Source organism: Budorcas taxicolor, chromosome 9 (genome assembly GCF_023091745.1).
Source record: "Budorcas taxicolor isolate Tak-1 chromosome 9, Takin1.1, whole genome shotgun sequence".
NCBI lineage: Eukaryota > Metazoa > Chordata > Mammalia > Artiodactyla > Bovidae > Budorcas > Budorcas taxicolor.
Genome location: NC_068918.1, coordinates 59,221,503 through 59,237,613, shown reverse-complemented (window position 1 = coordinate 59,237,613; position 16,111 = coordinate 59,221,503).

Sequence of the window (16,111 nt, the reverse complement as noted above, 5' to 3'; positions counted from 1 at the left end):
GGCCATAAAAAAGACTGAGCGCTGAAGAATTGATGTTTTTGAATTGTGGTGCTAGAGAAGACTCTTGAGAGTTCCTTGGACTGAAAGGAGATCAAACCAGTCAGGAATCGAACCTGTGTCTTTCTTCTCCTTCTTTGGCAAGCTGATTTTTTTTTTTTACCACTAATGCCACCTGGAAAGTGGTTGGAGTCATGTTTTCCCCGATGATGTTTGATTTACATTAGGTTATTTGGTTCTGAAAATCATATTTAAGAGGGGCATTGTACAGTGGAATTCTCAAACTGAAATCAGTCAGAAATTTGTTGGGATGTGATCCTGGGAGCTGCTGGTAGCTATCTTTCCAGTTTATAAATATAGTTTTCTGCAACATGAAAGATTGGAGCTGATAAATACAGAGATAGATACAGTTACTCTTCGAAGTACATTCACCAGGAATCCACACTGTTAAAGCTGGTTGCTTAGCATTTCAATTATTCTCAAAATCTTCATCAGAGAGATTGTTATTAGTTTAAGGGACATTAGAACCATTTCTTGGTAAAAGGAGTCATGTTCAAATAGATGTTTGGTTAGAAACATTGTATAAGATCAAGGTGTAAAAATCCAGGTATCTCAGAAGACTGCTACAGTTACTGTAGTACTTGAGGTCTATAGCATCACTGGCCCTATGTTCCTCCAGTTCATGGGGGATCCACACCTGAACTGACTATAAGTCTAGGTAGTTCTTCCATGAGAATAGTATTTTTGTATTGGAGCAATGTTCTCATGCAAGGTGCTGTAAGGCAAAGACCACAGCATGTAATTATTTTTGTACTTGGTGCTGATAAATGTGTGCCTTCTCTTTTTCAGGAGGCTGGTGAGCAGCATTTGGCTCATGACTTGCTTGCTTTGTGATGCACCGTCTGTTATTGAGGTTATACCTGTGTGGCATATGTATGTTTGTGGGGTATCAGCTGCTACCTACTTCAAGCTACAGGAAGATAGCATTTACCTCCCAAATCTGCCATTTGCTGAATGAGCAAATTGACCCACATCTTTTTGCAACAACGGGATGGGGTTTTAATACCAGGAGCAGATACGGTGTTGAGGTTGTAGGCCTCCTACACGGCAGAGTGCCATATCTGGGCTCTAGTCATAAAGGTAAACGGGAAACTGCCCCATAGGGATGACCTCCTAAGCTAGGGCACCTAAGACTCTCATCATGATAAGCAAGCAATCAGAAACTAAAAAACACACAAGGCACTCTACCACCCTGAGATTATTGGGAGCATTAATCATAAATTGGGAGCATTCCCAACGCTCCCTGGAACATAAATTGGGAGTGTTCCTCTCAAGGAATTGTATATATTTAGAATAAAAATATAAGTATCTTTAACATGCTTACAGATTGAGAAGCAGAAGTCAAATACATAAGACCAGACTTGGATATTATTTTTAATTACAGGAAGGTGAAACGAACAACAAAAATTTTAGAAATAAGTTATTGAAATGAAAAATGAGCAGATGGGATACATGGTAGACTAACTTCATTGACAAGGAGATTCGTGAAATGCAAACTAGAACCTGAAGGAACCAGAATATGGTGGGAAAGAGATAAAGAAATAGGGAAGGTATAGAGACAGATTTACTGGATTTACAATGAAATGAAAATTCACTGTAAATGAAATAATGATACGTATGTCTAGGCCCTTCTCTTGCCCCTTCCAGCAATATGCCTCTCCTCAGTAATACATTCATTTTATGTTTCAGTAAAATTTGAAAAAGTGAGATTTGGAAAAAAAAAAAAAATTTAGGTTGTGCTGGGTCTTCGTTGCTGCCCAGTGTCTTTCTCTAGTGTGGTGTGTGGGGGCTGCTCTTCTTTGCAGTGTGGGGGCTTCTCATTGGGGTGGATTGTCTTGTTACAGAGCATAGACTCTAGGGGCTCAGGCTTCTGTAGTTGAGGCGTGGTGGCTCAGTAGATGTGGTGCGCAGACTTAGTTGCTCCATAGCATGTGGAATTGTCCTGGACCAGGGATCAAACCCGTGTCCCTTGCATTGGCAGGCAGATTCTTATCCACTGTATCACTGGGAAAGTCCAAAAAAGTATGATTTTTATACTGCAGTTGGTTAATACTGCTATGTCTTTCCATTCCAATCAGACCTCTGTCACACTTTCCTCATATTGGGTAGTTACGTACATTTTTGGGAAAGTTGACTTGGGAATATTTGGTTTGATGGGATACACTTGTGTAGTTTGTAGTAACCTCTCTTTGGAGCTGAGTTACTGCAGGCATCCCTCATTCCAGGATTACTTCTACCACCAAGGTGACAAAATATCGCGCATCGTGTCACTGAAAAATAGAACCAGAGATGAGTTTATGACAGAAAAATATCCTCTAGCCCGTGGCACTGAAACAGTAAGGATGATGAAGAGAAACAGACTTGCTATATGTAGAGTCAGGAGGTGGTCTTCCAGTTTACATATAAAGGAAATGTGCTAGCCGTGTTTCCCATACATGACAACAATCCTAAACACAGATATTACTAATGATGAGTTGTGGCCCTAAAAGGAACCTTTTTAAAAACAAGTAAGAAACAAACTGGATAACAACAAACCAAAGTATCCTTCTATTCCTTCACCTGAAAAAGTTAGTACATAATTACTGTCATAAAAGAATGTACAACCAAAAATAAAGGATAATTATTACAGAGATATTCTAGCAGTTCACATACAAATTATATTTTTCTAGAGCTTATTGGGTTTGTAGTATTTGTCTGTTTAGATTTAGAATTTGTGTTTTTTTTTTCATTATAAATATTCAATTTGTGTTTAATTTTCTATTCATACTTTGTATTTTTTTTTTCTTAAAGACTCCCAGATTGTGCAAATTGCAGGTTCCCAAAACCTGAAAGCATGAAAGATGGGTTGAGCTGTGGAAGATAAAAAGAGAAATTCCAATTTAAGTAGGATTCAAGTGGAGAGAATAGGAGAATTTGGAATAGGCAGTATTTAAAGAGATATGTTAGAGAATTTGCTTGAATTGCAAGAAAACTAGTTTTAGATTAAAAAGTACATTAAGTTCTGAACAGCACAAAGAAACCAAATCTTCACATAAGTACATTACAGTGAAACTACAGAATATCTTTAAAACGATTAGAGAAAACAGAAAACTTAGAAAGATGTCAGTAAGAATAAAAATAGACTTCCCATCAGTGATAACTGATAAAGGAGGACAATGAAATTGTATCCTCAAAGTGCTGAGGGAAAATGTTAACATAGAATTCTATACCCCAAACTGTCATTCAATATTGAGACAAAAACATTTCCAGATATTAAAAAATTAAGAAGTCTACTTTCACTGAAGTACTTAAATAATATTCCTCAGCAAGAAAACCAGACAAAAGAATTCAGAAGGAAGCGGTGAAAGCCACGACGAAGTGTAAACAAAGAAAAGTTTTTAAACTGAAGTATCTAAGAAAACAAACCAAACGACAACAGAAAAACAGCAGCAACCTATTTTGGTGATTTTAAAAACAAGGTGGAATTAAAACGCTATACAAAAGTAACTGAAAAAGTGGAAAGGATGAAGATGGAACATTCCAAGTTCTTCCAGACTATTCTTTTTTAGACTTTTTTCTCTTTAGACTTTGAGTTGAATATTTTAAGGTTAAAGAATTAACCTTACATTTTAAAAGTTAAGATAAATTAAAAAGTATAACTGCATAACCAGGAGGAAATAAGAGAATTATTTATTCAACATAATGCAGGACAAAAGGAGGGAGAGACACAAAACCAAAGCTTGAGGGTCTGATAAGTATTATTTTTATTTACAATTGAGACAAATGAGGCTCAACTTGTTTAAGTGATTTATCTAAAATCAGACACCTAAGTGGTAGAAACTAAACTCTCATCTTCTGCCTTTTGGGTAGATTATGGTTCTACTAAGTTTTAATGTCTCTCTTTTGCTTTTGAGTCTGTAATATCTGACACATATTAGTTATATTTGAATAATTCCAAAATAGCCCTCAGAGTAAATGTTGCCATCAAATATTTCCTTTCCACTCTGTCATCTCATCTCACACTTGCTGGTTTTGGTTGACACAGCCTTCTGAATGCTGCCCACGAAGCAGGAACTTTGCCAATTGTCCCTGTATCCTAACCTGCCCCCTGCATCCACTCTCATCTCCTGACCTTAGGAAATTACCGTACTATTAAAGTGAAACAAGAAGGAATTGAAATGATGTCAGGTAAGGCCTTCAATTATAAAGTCCATTTTATTTATGGTTTCTGGATTTATCCAAAGAAATTATTGTTGGATTTTGTGATCCTATTGGAATTTAGAAGTTGACTGCCAAATGTTCTTTCCTGTAGAAGCTCAGCTTGCAAAATGGTGTCAGTGGCCTTTCTGCTTTTTACAGCAGCCTTATCTTAAATGGCCCTGCTCAACTTTGTGTGTGTGGTGTGTGGGGGAGAGGGGAGAGATGGCAAGGAGGTTGTGGTTAGCTGCGTTTGCAGTTTATTCAACTGGATCCTTCTGTCTGCTAGATTCTATTACATTACCTACATTTTTATCTTTTATTTTGATGTTTTATCTTGTTTGCTTTTATTCTACTCAGTTACATATATAAGAGAGTAGCTGGAGAGTGATTGAACTGAATTAGTTAAGCTCTAGAAACTTGGAAGCATTCCGTGTGTGCGTGCTGAGTCGTGTCTGACTATTTGCAGTTCCGTGGACTGTAGCCCACCAGGCTCCTCTGTCCATAGGGTTTTCCGAGCAAAAGTACTGGAGTGGGTTTACCATTTCCTTCTCCGGGGGATCTTCCCAACCCAGGGGTTGAATCTGAGTCTTCTGCATTGACAGGCAGATTCTTTACCACTATGCCACCTGGGAAGCCCATCTCTCTGAGGTACAGTGCCTTTTTTGGAGTCATAAAAGCTTGTTTAATGAACTGGTATCTTTTATCAGAATTGTGTTGGTACACATGTGTTCAAATAATTTAATGTTCTTTCACTTCTTTGGTGTGAGGCAAAATTATATGCAAATCATTCAGTCAGTTCACTTCCGTCGCTCAGTTGTGTCCGACTCTTTGCAACCCCATGAATTGCAGCATGCCAGGCCTCCCTGTCCATCACTAACTCCCAGAGTTCACCCAAATTCATGTCCATTGAGTTGGTGATGCCATCCAGCCATCTCATCCTCTATCGTCCCCTTCTCCTCCTGCCCCCAATCCCTCCCAGCATCAGAGTCTTTTCCAATGAGTCAACTCTTTGCATGAGGTGGCCAAAGTATTGGAGTTTCAGCTTTAGCATCAGTCCTTCCAAAGAACACCCAGGACTGATCTCTTTTAGGATGGACTGGTTGGATCTCCTTGCAGTTCAAGGGACTCTCAAGAGTCTTCTCCAACACCACAGTTCAAAAGCATCAATTCTTCGGCGCTCAGCCTTCTTCACAGTCCAACTCTCACATCCATACGTGACCACAGGAAAAACCATAGCCTTGACTAGATGGACCTTTGTTGACTAAGTAATGTCTCTGCTTTTCAATATCTATCTAGGTCTATCTTACTTCCTTACAAGGAGTAAACGTTTTTTAATTTCATGGCTGCAGTCACCATCTGCAGTGATTTTGGAGCCCCCCCCAAAATAAAGTTTGACACTGTTTCCACTGTTTCCCCATCTATCTCCCATGAAGTGATGGGACCAAGATGCCATGATCTTTGTTTTCTGAATGTTGAGTTTTAAGCCAACTTTTTCACTCTCCTCTTTCACTTTCATCAAGAGGCTTTTTAGTTCCTCTTCACTTTCTGCCATAAGGGTGGTGTCATCTGCATATCTGAGGTTATTGATATTTCTCCCGGCAATCTTGATTCCAGCTTGTGCTTCTTCCAGCCCAGCGTTTCTCATGATGTATTCTGCATAGAAGTTAAATAAGCAGGGTGACGATATACAGCCTCGACGTTCTCCTTTTCCAATTTGGAACCAGTCAGTTTTTCCATGTCCAGTTCTAACTGTTGCTTCCTGACCTGCATACAGATTTCTCAAGAGGCAGGTCAGGTGGTCTGGTATTCTCATCTCTTTCAGAATTTTCCACAGTTTATTGTGATCCACACAGTCAAAGGCTTTGGCATAGTCAATAAAGCAGAAGTAGATGTTTTTCTGGAACTCTCTTGCTTTTTCCATGATCCAGCAGATGTTGGCAATTTGATCTCTGGTTCCTCTGCCTTTTCTAAAACCAGCTTGAACATCTGGAAGTTCACAATTCACGTATTGCTGAAGCCTGTCTTGGAGAATTTTGAGCATGACTTTACTAGCGTGTGAGATGAGTGCAATTGTGTAGTAGTTTGAGCATTCTTTGGCATTGCCTTTCTTTGGGATTGGAATGAAAACTGACCTTTTCCAGTCCTGTGGCCACTGCTGAGTTTTCCAAATTTGCTGGCATATTGAGTTGGGTGACACAAAATAATCACTTTACAGAAAAATAAGAAATATTTAATGTCCATAAAAACTCTCTTTAATTCTTGTTTTCCATTCACTGTTCAAACCACTTCTTCCTTCACCAGTCTACAGAAACAGCTCTTGTTGAGGTGATCACGTCGTCCAAAAGTCAAAGTGAAGTTGCTCAGTCATGCCCAACTCTTTGTAACCCCATGGACTGTAGTAGCCTGCCAGGCTCCTCCGTCCATGGGATTCTCCAGGCAAGGGTACTGGAGTGGGTTGCCATTTCCTTCTCCAGGGGATCTTCCCCATCCAGGGATTGAACCCTGGGTCTCCTGCTCTTCAGGCAGACTCTTTACCATCTGAGCCACCAGGGAAGCCCATGTTGTCTACCTAGACTACCTTCTGTCTTTCAAAAAACACATTCAACAGTAGCTGCATCTTGAAACATTCTCTTGTCTTTTTTGACATCACAATTTTTTAACTTAAAAAAAATCTTTTTTTGGCTGCTCCATGCAGCTTGTGGGATTTTAATTCCCCAACCTGGAGTTGAACCCAGGCCCTCGGCAGTGAGGGCATGGTATCCTAACCACTGAACTGCCGGGGAGTTTCCTCTGACATCACATTTTCCTGAAATCTTTTTCTGCTCCTTCTCATTCTGCTTTGCTTACATCACCTCCATGTCCAACCTATAAATGTGGTGGTTCAAGCCTGGGCCTGAGTCTCTCTGTTTCTCTTTCTCTCCTCTCTCCTTAGGAGATTTTACTTTTTTTTTAGTGTCAGATTCACACCTCTAACTGCCAACCCGACATATTCATGTGCTGTTTTGTATCTCAAATTCAGTTTGTTCAAAAAGGAACATAGTTATGTCCCTCACTAATTAAAGATACTATTAGCCACTTATATATCTCTGTCTCATATTTCTTACTGGCAGAACCCAAATTTTATTTTAATGGACGATTTTTAGAGCAACTTCAGGTTTACAGAAAGATTGGAAGAGATGGGGGATTCCATCCATTTTATTCAACAAAGGGTCTCTAGCACCTAGGCAATGTGTTCCACAGAGGAGGCACTCAGTAACAGGTTCTGGATGAGAGGAATGATAAGCTTTTCTTTTTCTTATTTTTAACAGTTATGTTTATTGATCATAAACTGTCATTCATCAAGATTAGATTTTTTTTTTTTAAATGGTGACATAGTGGAAAGGCAGGGAAATGGAAAGCAATCAGAGTAAGAGAAAAGGGAAAGGGTGGAAGAGCCATTTAATAGTTTGTCAACTATGAATTTAACTACTTCATTTTTAGAATGTTTGATCTAGAAATCATAAATGAAGGTCAATATACAAGTTTGACCATTTTTATTCCATTTGACTGGGAAAACAATCTACTTTAATTCAGTAGAGATGGCTCTGGGTCCAGTGACCATATCCACTTGTATGTGTTCATCAAGCATTTGCTCATAATGAGAAAGAGGTCACGGGATTACTATTTACCCTTGAGACAGGTTTTTAATATCTGTCTTATGCTCTGGGAGCTGGTGATGGACAGGGAAGCCTGGCGTGCTGCTGTCCATGGGGTCACAAAGAATCAGACACTGAACTTATTGCCACGAGAAAAGTACTTTATTAATCTTTCAGAAATACATTAGATTGAATCAATTATAGATCTTCCATTAAGATAATTAGATTTTTTTCATATTTGCACTATGTAGACAGCAATAAACATAAACCAAACATTTTGAGTAAACCTTTAAATTACAGAGTCATTTAGATTTATTAGGCAGGTGAAGTTCTTTAAAGGCAAGGAGAAAAAGAATTTTAAAAACATTTAATCAATGACTAAATAGTTTTTGGTTGTGGCGATAAAACTTTCAAAGCAAGTACTTGGTTTAGAAATTCATTTATCATCTGACTTTTTTGATGGATTCTAAGAGACATTGTAAAATTCTCTTTGGGAATATCAAAAATGCTGTAGTTTCAACATGCCGATTCATTTTGTTTTTCAATGTCTGTTGTTACATACTTGATCAAAATATGATACTGTCATTCATCAGATCACTTTCTATAGGAGTCCAGGTTTCAGATCTCCCTGTTTGGATTACCTTTTCTTTTCTGGAAGTCCCTAAGGCCAAATTCAAGTCTGGGATACAGTGATTTATGGTAAGAAATATAGTACATATTTGGTCTTTGTCCATTTCTGGCACAGAGCTCCTAAATCCCTTGGAATCTCTCAGTTGTGAGAGCAATAAAAAAAGGGTCTTTTGTTAATGAGATGACTTTGGAGGGGGTTGAGGGTTGGAGCAGCTTGGGATAGAGATTGGGGCAGGTTGCCTGAAGAAACTCCAGTCTCCATCTAAGTACTAACCATCCAACCCTGCTTAGCCTCCGAGATCAGACGAGATAGGGCATGTTGAGGGTGGTATGACCATAGATAAAACTTCAGTCTCATATCCACCATCCTTGCCTGAGACTGAGTCAGTAGCCAATGGCCAGCAATTTAATCAATCATGACTATGTAATGAAGCCTCTATTAAAAATGTAAAATGATGGGGTTCATGGGGATTCAGAGCTTCCAAGTTGGTGAAGCCTAGGAGATTTGGGGAGTGTGGCATGTTCAGAGAGCATAGAGGCTTCATAACTCTTATCCCATCCATTGTCCTATGCATCTCTTCCATCTGTCCTTGAATTATATCCTCTTATAATAAACTGATAATCTAGTAAGTAAAATATTTGTCTGAGTTCTGTGAGTTGCTCTAGCAAATTAATTGAACCCAAGGAGGAGGTGGTTGGAACCTCTGAGTCATAGGTTAGGCCCTGGACTTGCGACTGGCATTTTAAGGGGGTAGGAGTAGTCCTGTATGGCTGAGCCTTTAACCTGTGGGATCTGACATTATCTCCAGGTAGATAGTGTTAGAATTGATTCAGTTGTAGGATACCCAGCTGGTGATATGGGGGAAAACCCCACACCCAGGAATTGGGTGCTGAGGTGGTGATCAGAAATCGGATCAGAGTCAGAATTTCATCAGGGTCTCAAAACCTCTCATAGTAGCCCCACAGCACCCCTTCTCCCCTGAATTTCAATGTACTCTAAAGTTAGCACTGACTTTAGCTTGTTTTCTCTTGCTGCTATGCTCTAGCCAGTCTTTTGAGTTTCTATGAGTCAACATTCCTTTTCTCTGGGACCACCCCCACCTCTCTGCTGCTGGGGAGGGTTATACAGATATATTTGTTCTATCTGATTCCTCACACAACAACACTGATTTGATCCTAAGTATTCAACACTGGATTCATGCTCAGCCAATCATACTTTCTGTTTAGGAAATTTGAAATTTGGATCTAGAGCAGCTAGTCCTTCCTGTGGGAGTCCTTAAAAATGACTTCTGTAATCAGCAGTTGTCTGTTTTATAGGCAGGCACTGCAAGGCATCCCATCTGGAGAGGGGTAAGAATGAAGCAACCACATAGTGGGGAGTAGAGATGAGGGCAGAATAGCTGATGAGGAACCTGAGGGTTTTTAGTCCTTGATTGCACATACTTACGAGGGGTCAGATTTCTGTTCCTTTCCTGGGTTCAACGAAACCCACTTATATTCTGATAACATACACCCTTGTGTTGATTTGGCTGGTCTGATGGATATACTTATGCACTGAAGAAACTTGGATAAGATATATGCTTCTCATCTCAACAGTGCCTGCATATTTTAGGAGTTGAAAATATTTGTGGCAAGATCAGGAATGATAGCTTTTATTCTCTCTTCTCAGTGAGAACACCCCCAGGCTCACAATAACTACATTTCAACTCAAATTTAATTCTGCAAGTTCTATTTTTTTAAAAGTAATATAAGAAAAATAATAATCTAGGACTTTGCTTTCAAAAAGTATTAAACCTAATGTGAATATTTTCAATTTAAAATTGATAGCTCCAAGACTTCCTGGCTGGGTGACTTCAGACAAGTCATTTAATTATTTTAAGCCTCTTTTTTTTTTTTTTTTTTAATACCTAAAATGGGGTTGATGACAGCACTGCCATGAGGGGCTGTTGAGAAAATTAATTTGGAGACTGTGTTGTGCCCAGCACATAGTTGGCATGTCTGTTAGAACTGATATGTTGCAAGTGAGAAAACTCTGATAGTTGGCTAAACAACAGAAAAGTATCCTGCTATATGCAGTTGAAAAGACCAGAGTTATGATAGCCTTCAGATGAGGTTTTACTCACTGATAATATGGTCTCCATTCTGCTTTTTGCAATATCAGCCTCATCCTTAAATTCTGCCCTGTGGTCTCTCAGCAGATCTGGGTTCTCCCTACGTGGTAGCAAATTGGATGCAAGAGTCCCAGCTGTCACAGCCTTATGCCTCAGCTCAGGAGAGAGGTGTATGTTTTCAAATGGGCCAATTCATTCTCACTGGATTTCCTTATTACCCCAGTCAACATAGGGAGGAGAATGGGATGGGATTAACTGATGAATTGCCCCAAATCAGCACCCATTTCTTCGGTAGGGATTGTGGGAAGGATAGGTCCCCAGAAGTGAAGGGGATAGATTTGATACAGATGTCTTCTTCAACCCAATAAATTCAGCAATTGTACCTTCAGAAGAATTTAAAAAGCCTATACAATAGACTATATTATCTTCCCCAATATTTTATTACATATGAGCTCTCACAGTTGTATAACTTTCATTAGTTTGTACCGCAATGTGGTTTTTTAGAAAGGGATACTAAGAAATATTCTTAATTGAAGGTTGATCTGAACAATTTATTATTTGGCCTTTTAAAAAAATTTCAATAGGTTTTTACTTTTCAGATCTTCTAAGGAAATGGGACTTTTGCAATGTTTTAATTCAAAAAAATAACTTCATCTTAATGTAATGGATCCTAATGTCTTTGGTCCCTGTAAAATTTTCCTATTCAATTATTTCTTCAAGAGCTTTGTTCTCCCATGAACCTTACTTTTTGTTACCACATCTTTTCAGAGATGAGCTTATGGATACAATTGAGCCTCTTGGCATCTGGTAGAAGCAGAGAATCACATCTGGGAAGCTATTTATTAAGCCTCACTTTTAAATATGTTCTAATGCAGTTTAAGAATTCAGTTTAATAGTACATTACATTGGCTTAAACCAGTATTTTTAGATTAGCAATTTTTACAAATTTGTTGTTCTAATCTTCCTGAAAACAACTCCTTAATTATCCCCATTCTTCTTTCCCCATTTTATTCTCTCATTTTATTATTTCCAATAATCACTACTTAAAACTTTTAAACTTGTAACTTACAGAAATAGCTACATTTTACATATGTTAATACCATATGCGGGCTTCCCTGGTGGCTCAGATGGTAAAGAATCCACCTGCAAAATGGGAGACCTGGGTTCCATCCCTAGGTCAGGAAGACCCCCTGGAGGAGGGCATGGCAACCCACTCCAGTATTCTTGCCTGGAGAATCCCCATGGACAGAGGAGCCTGGTGGGCTATACAGTTCATGGGGTCACAAAGAGCTGGACACGACTGAGTGACTAAGCACAATACAATATACTTTACATTATGACCCAGCATATATACATACACGCATATATAAAACAAGTTTTACAAAACAACACTTACCTGTACAATTCAACTGGATGTTGTCAGTTCTGTTTTGTTCTATTCCATTCAACTTTATTATGTAAATTGCTCCTTTATAATCCTGTAATTTGACCTCATAATCCACTGATATGTCTCAATAATATAACTTGAAAATTATTGCTAAAGCGGTACTTCCACACTAGGAGGTTTTTAGCCCCAGGGTTTTATGATTGAACTCAAGAGTTTTGTCTTTGCTAAAGCAAAATAGCAAATATTTCTGTTTCCACTTTAAAGGACATTATACAAAATAAAACGATTATTAAAACATTTTCCTTAACTACATAGTTGAAAGCCCACTGGAGCACATCAAGTGACAGTACATGACAGTAAATAAAAACCAGATAAATATTATCATGATTCAGCTGTTCAGTTGGTTTACTACCCAAAAGAGCAATTCTGAGTACCTTGATGTTTTGACTTTTATGCAATTAATTACTGCAAATCTGCACGAGATGTATAATTTATATTCATCTGATAAAAAATTTTTATATGATACAGTTATCTCTAATACATTAGAAACCAATTTATAAGTGAAAATAAATTGTTAAATTATATCATTTACTTTTTATTTACTGGGATTAACCTATTTACAGAAGCAATGAGTTATTTTTGAGAAGTGCCTATGTGTAGTAGTGTAAAAATTCCTCTTTTGAATTGCCATTGAGAAATAATAAAAAATATCAAACTGAACCAAGTGATATTTTAAACCACAAAAATATAAGAACTGCAGATATCAGATCACAGTTTTGACCCATTTTTGATGCTATACCACATTACTAAAATCTCAAAGTATTAGTGTACATTCTGCATACAGAGACCAAACAGAAGGTACTTAACAGATTTTCCGTTACTTATATATTTATTTTCTGTTCACCGGGTTATATATTTTTTAGCATCTACATATATGTCATATAGTATTTGTCTTTCTCTGTCTGACTTATTTCACTTAGCAAAATACCACCCAAGTTCATCCATATTGTTACAAATGACAGAACTTCATTCTTTTCTGTGACTGAGCAGTATTCCATCCTATGTGTGTGGACACACAGGCACTACATCTTCTTTATCCATTCACCTATTGATGGACATTTAGGTTGCTTCCATATCTTGGCGACTGTAAATAAAGCTGCTATGAATGTTGGGGTGTTTGTATCTTTTTGAATCAGTGTTTTTTTTTTCACGTATATACCCAGGAGTGGAATTATGGGTCATATGATCTGTTTTTGGTTTTTTGAGAAAATTCCATGCTGTTTCCCACAGTGGCTGCTCTATCCCTACCAACAGTGTGCCAGGGCCTCCTTTTTTCCACATCCTTGCCACCATTTGTTAGTTCACAAGAAATGTAGCAATGGAGACAGGGTTACAGAATTAAGAAAATTCAATCATACATGAACAAATTGTGTAACCTGGATTTTATTTTTTAATTAAGCTGGGCAGTTTAGCTGCTTCCTCATTCTCCCGTTACAGTATAGTTTTCAAAAGGTTAGATGTTTATGACCCTCGGGCAAATATAATGTGAACCCATGTCAAAGATTTCATTTAACTCATTAACTAATGAAGACACCAGTTAGATACTAAAACTGGTCTACAGAACATTTGAGAATCTACAAACACCCAATACACAAAGCAATATAAGGATAAGATTTTTCAGTGAGATACAAAATTGTTACCTTTGGGGTTATCTCTTCCACCAAAAGAAATTATTTACGTCTCTACTAGACAAAAACCTACAAGAAATCTCTGATCTAGTAAAGCTGTAAAACAGCCCAGCAAAAGAAAACCAACCCCCGTTTTGCACTGAAAGAACACTTTACAATTTCTTTTGCCTATTTTCAAGTTCTGAATAATTTTTCTGACATATATTCATATTTTTAATGTTGTACTGTCCATAATCCTCTGTACTTACTCCCCTAGTGATTTCAGTCCGTCTTGCAGTTATAAATTATATAAACATTTTGATGACTTCCATATATCAGAATCTACTTCTTATCATCTCTACTGCCACCACCTCTTTCATCATTACGTATGTCAGTGCAGAAGGAGTGAGCTTTAGGGAGATAACTGTCCCAAGTAAAGCAGAGCTTTGATTTGTTCAAGGGTAAAGGAATAGTTCTCTAAATCCGAATAGACAAACTGGCTATCCAGAAAACCTATTCTCCTGAAAAGTTCAGTAATTTATTGAGTGGAACATTATTTCTTTGATTTATATAATTATAAATTAGCTACATAGCTATATAATTACTATGTAGCAAATCCTAATACTCCCTAAGAATGTATAACCCAACTTCCTCTATTGAAGTATGTTGTGGATATTTTGTTTTTTAAGATACGAGTTTTCAAAATTTATTTTATTTTTGGTTGTGCTGGGTTTGTTGCTGTGCTTTCTCTAGCTGTGGTGAGCAGAGGCTCCTTTCTGCTTGTGGCACAGGCTTCTCATTGCGATGGCCTTTTTTGTTGTGGAGCACACACCCCAGGTGCATGGGCTTCAGTAGCTGTGGTGCAGGGGCCATTAGTTGTAGCTCATGGGCCCTAGAGTGTGCAGGTGTCAGTAATTGTGGTGCACGGGCTTAGCTGCTCCGTGGCACGTGGAATCTTCGAGGACTAGGGGTCAAACCCGTGTCCCCTGCATTGGCAGGCAAATTCTTATCCACTGTACCACCAGAGAAATCTGTGAATATTCTTTTATTTTTTTCAGTTTTAATTTTTTTCTGTTCACTTACATAAGTGATAATAGTCACTGTTCAAAATAATTGATTTTTCTGATGCACATGTCATTCTTCCAGGAACCTGAAATGTACTGATGCTTTAGCTGTGTATGTATATATGTGCGTATATAGAAAGGCTCTGTGACAGCTTGCTAGGACTGCCATAGCAAAGTACCACAGACTGGGTGGCTTAAACAACAGATATTAATTTTCTCTCAATCCTAGAACCTAGAAGTCTGAGTTGAAGATGTCAGCAAAGCTGTTTTCTCCCTAGAGGTCTCTCCCCTTGGCTTGTAGATGGCCCTTTTCTCTCTGTGTCTTCGCAGGGTCTTCCCTCTATTCTCATCTGGGTCCTACTTTCTTCTTAAGGATGTCACTCATGTTAGATCATGGCCCACCCATCTGACTTCATTTTACCTTAATTCCCTCTTAAAAGAACCTATTTCCAAATACAGTCATATTCGGAGGTGCTGGGGGTTAGAACTTCAACACATGAATTTTGACGGGAGATCATTCTTGCCACTTTCACTTCAGTAATGGGCACAAATGTCATGTTCACTTAGAAAATGGGCATGAGTGCCAAATAGTGATCTGAGTCACCACCTGTGTGTCAAAAATTCCAAAATAATGGAATTCAGGGCCCAGCCTGGGGCACCCCTTACCTTCATGTGCCCTTGGGTCTGAGGCATCTACCAATGCCAGTCCAGCAAATGAGTATGGTACCTAGGTTTGTATCTTTCTCTCTTGACTCAACACAGATGAAAAGACTGAAAATCTGATAAAAAAAAGTTGCTTCAGTAACCAGTCCTGTCCTTTGTAAGCGGTAGCAGAAAAGAAGACAGCACTCCGTACTTGTTAAGACTGACTATTGTGTTTTGTTTCCACATTAATTGTAGATACCAATTTTCTATACAAAATAATTCAGTAAACAATGCACATAAAATCAAGAGACTTTTCAATTTGTGAACGTAGCCTTTTTCTGTTGTTAAGTGGAAAATCTAGAAGAGTTCTGCAGTTGGAGATAATAGGCTAAATCAAAAAAGAAAATAGTTATGATTTTTAAAACCACTAATTGAAGCTTTAAGTGTCTTCCAGTGTTCTGGTGATTTGGGGCTGAAATCTGCTCTCTTCCTTGCTTTCCTTTGTCAGTGGTGTTCACCATGGCAACTTCAATAAAACTCCCCTCACAAATGTTTTTCTTCTAAAGTGCAAAGCACCTTTCTAAAGAAGGCTGACAACCCGGTAGGAATGGGTGTTTGGAAAAGAAATCAAATGAAAAAAGTATTCTGTTTTCTTCATGATTGCTGTAGGTGGCAGGAGGTGAGGAAATTTTTAAGGGTATAAAGTTGGGTGAAAAATATATTTTACTTTGTTTTG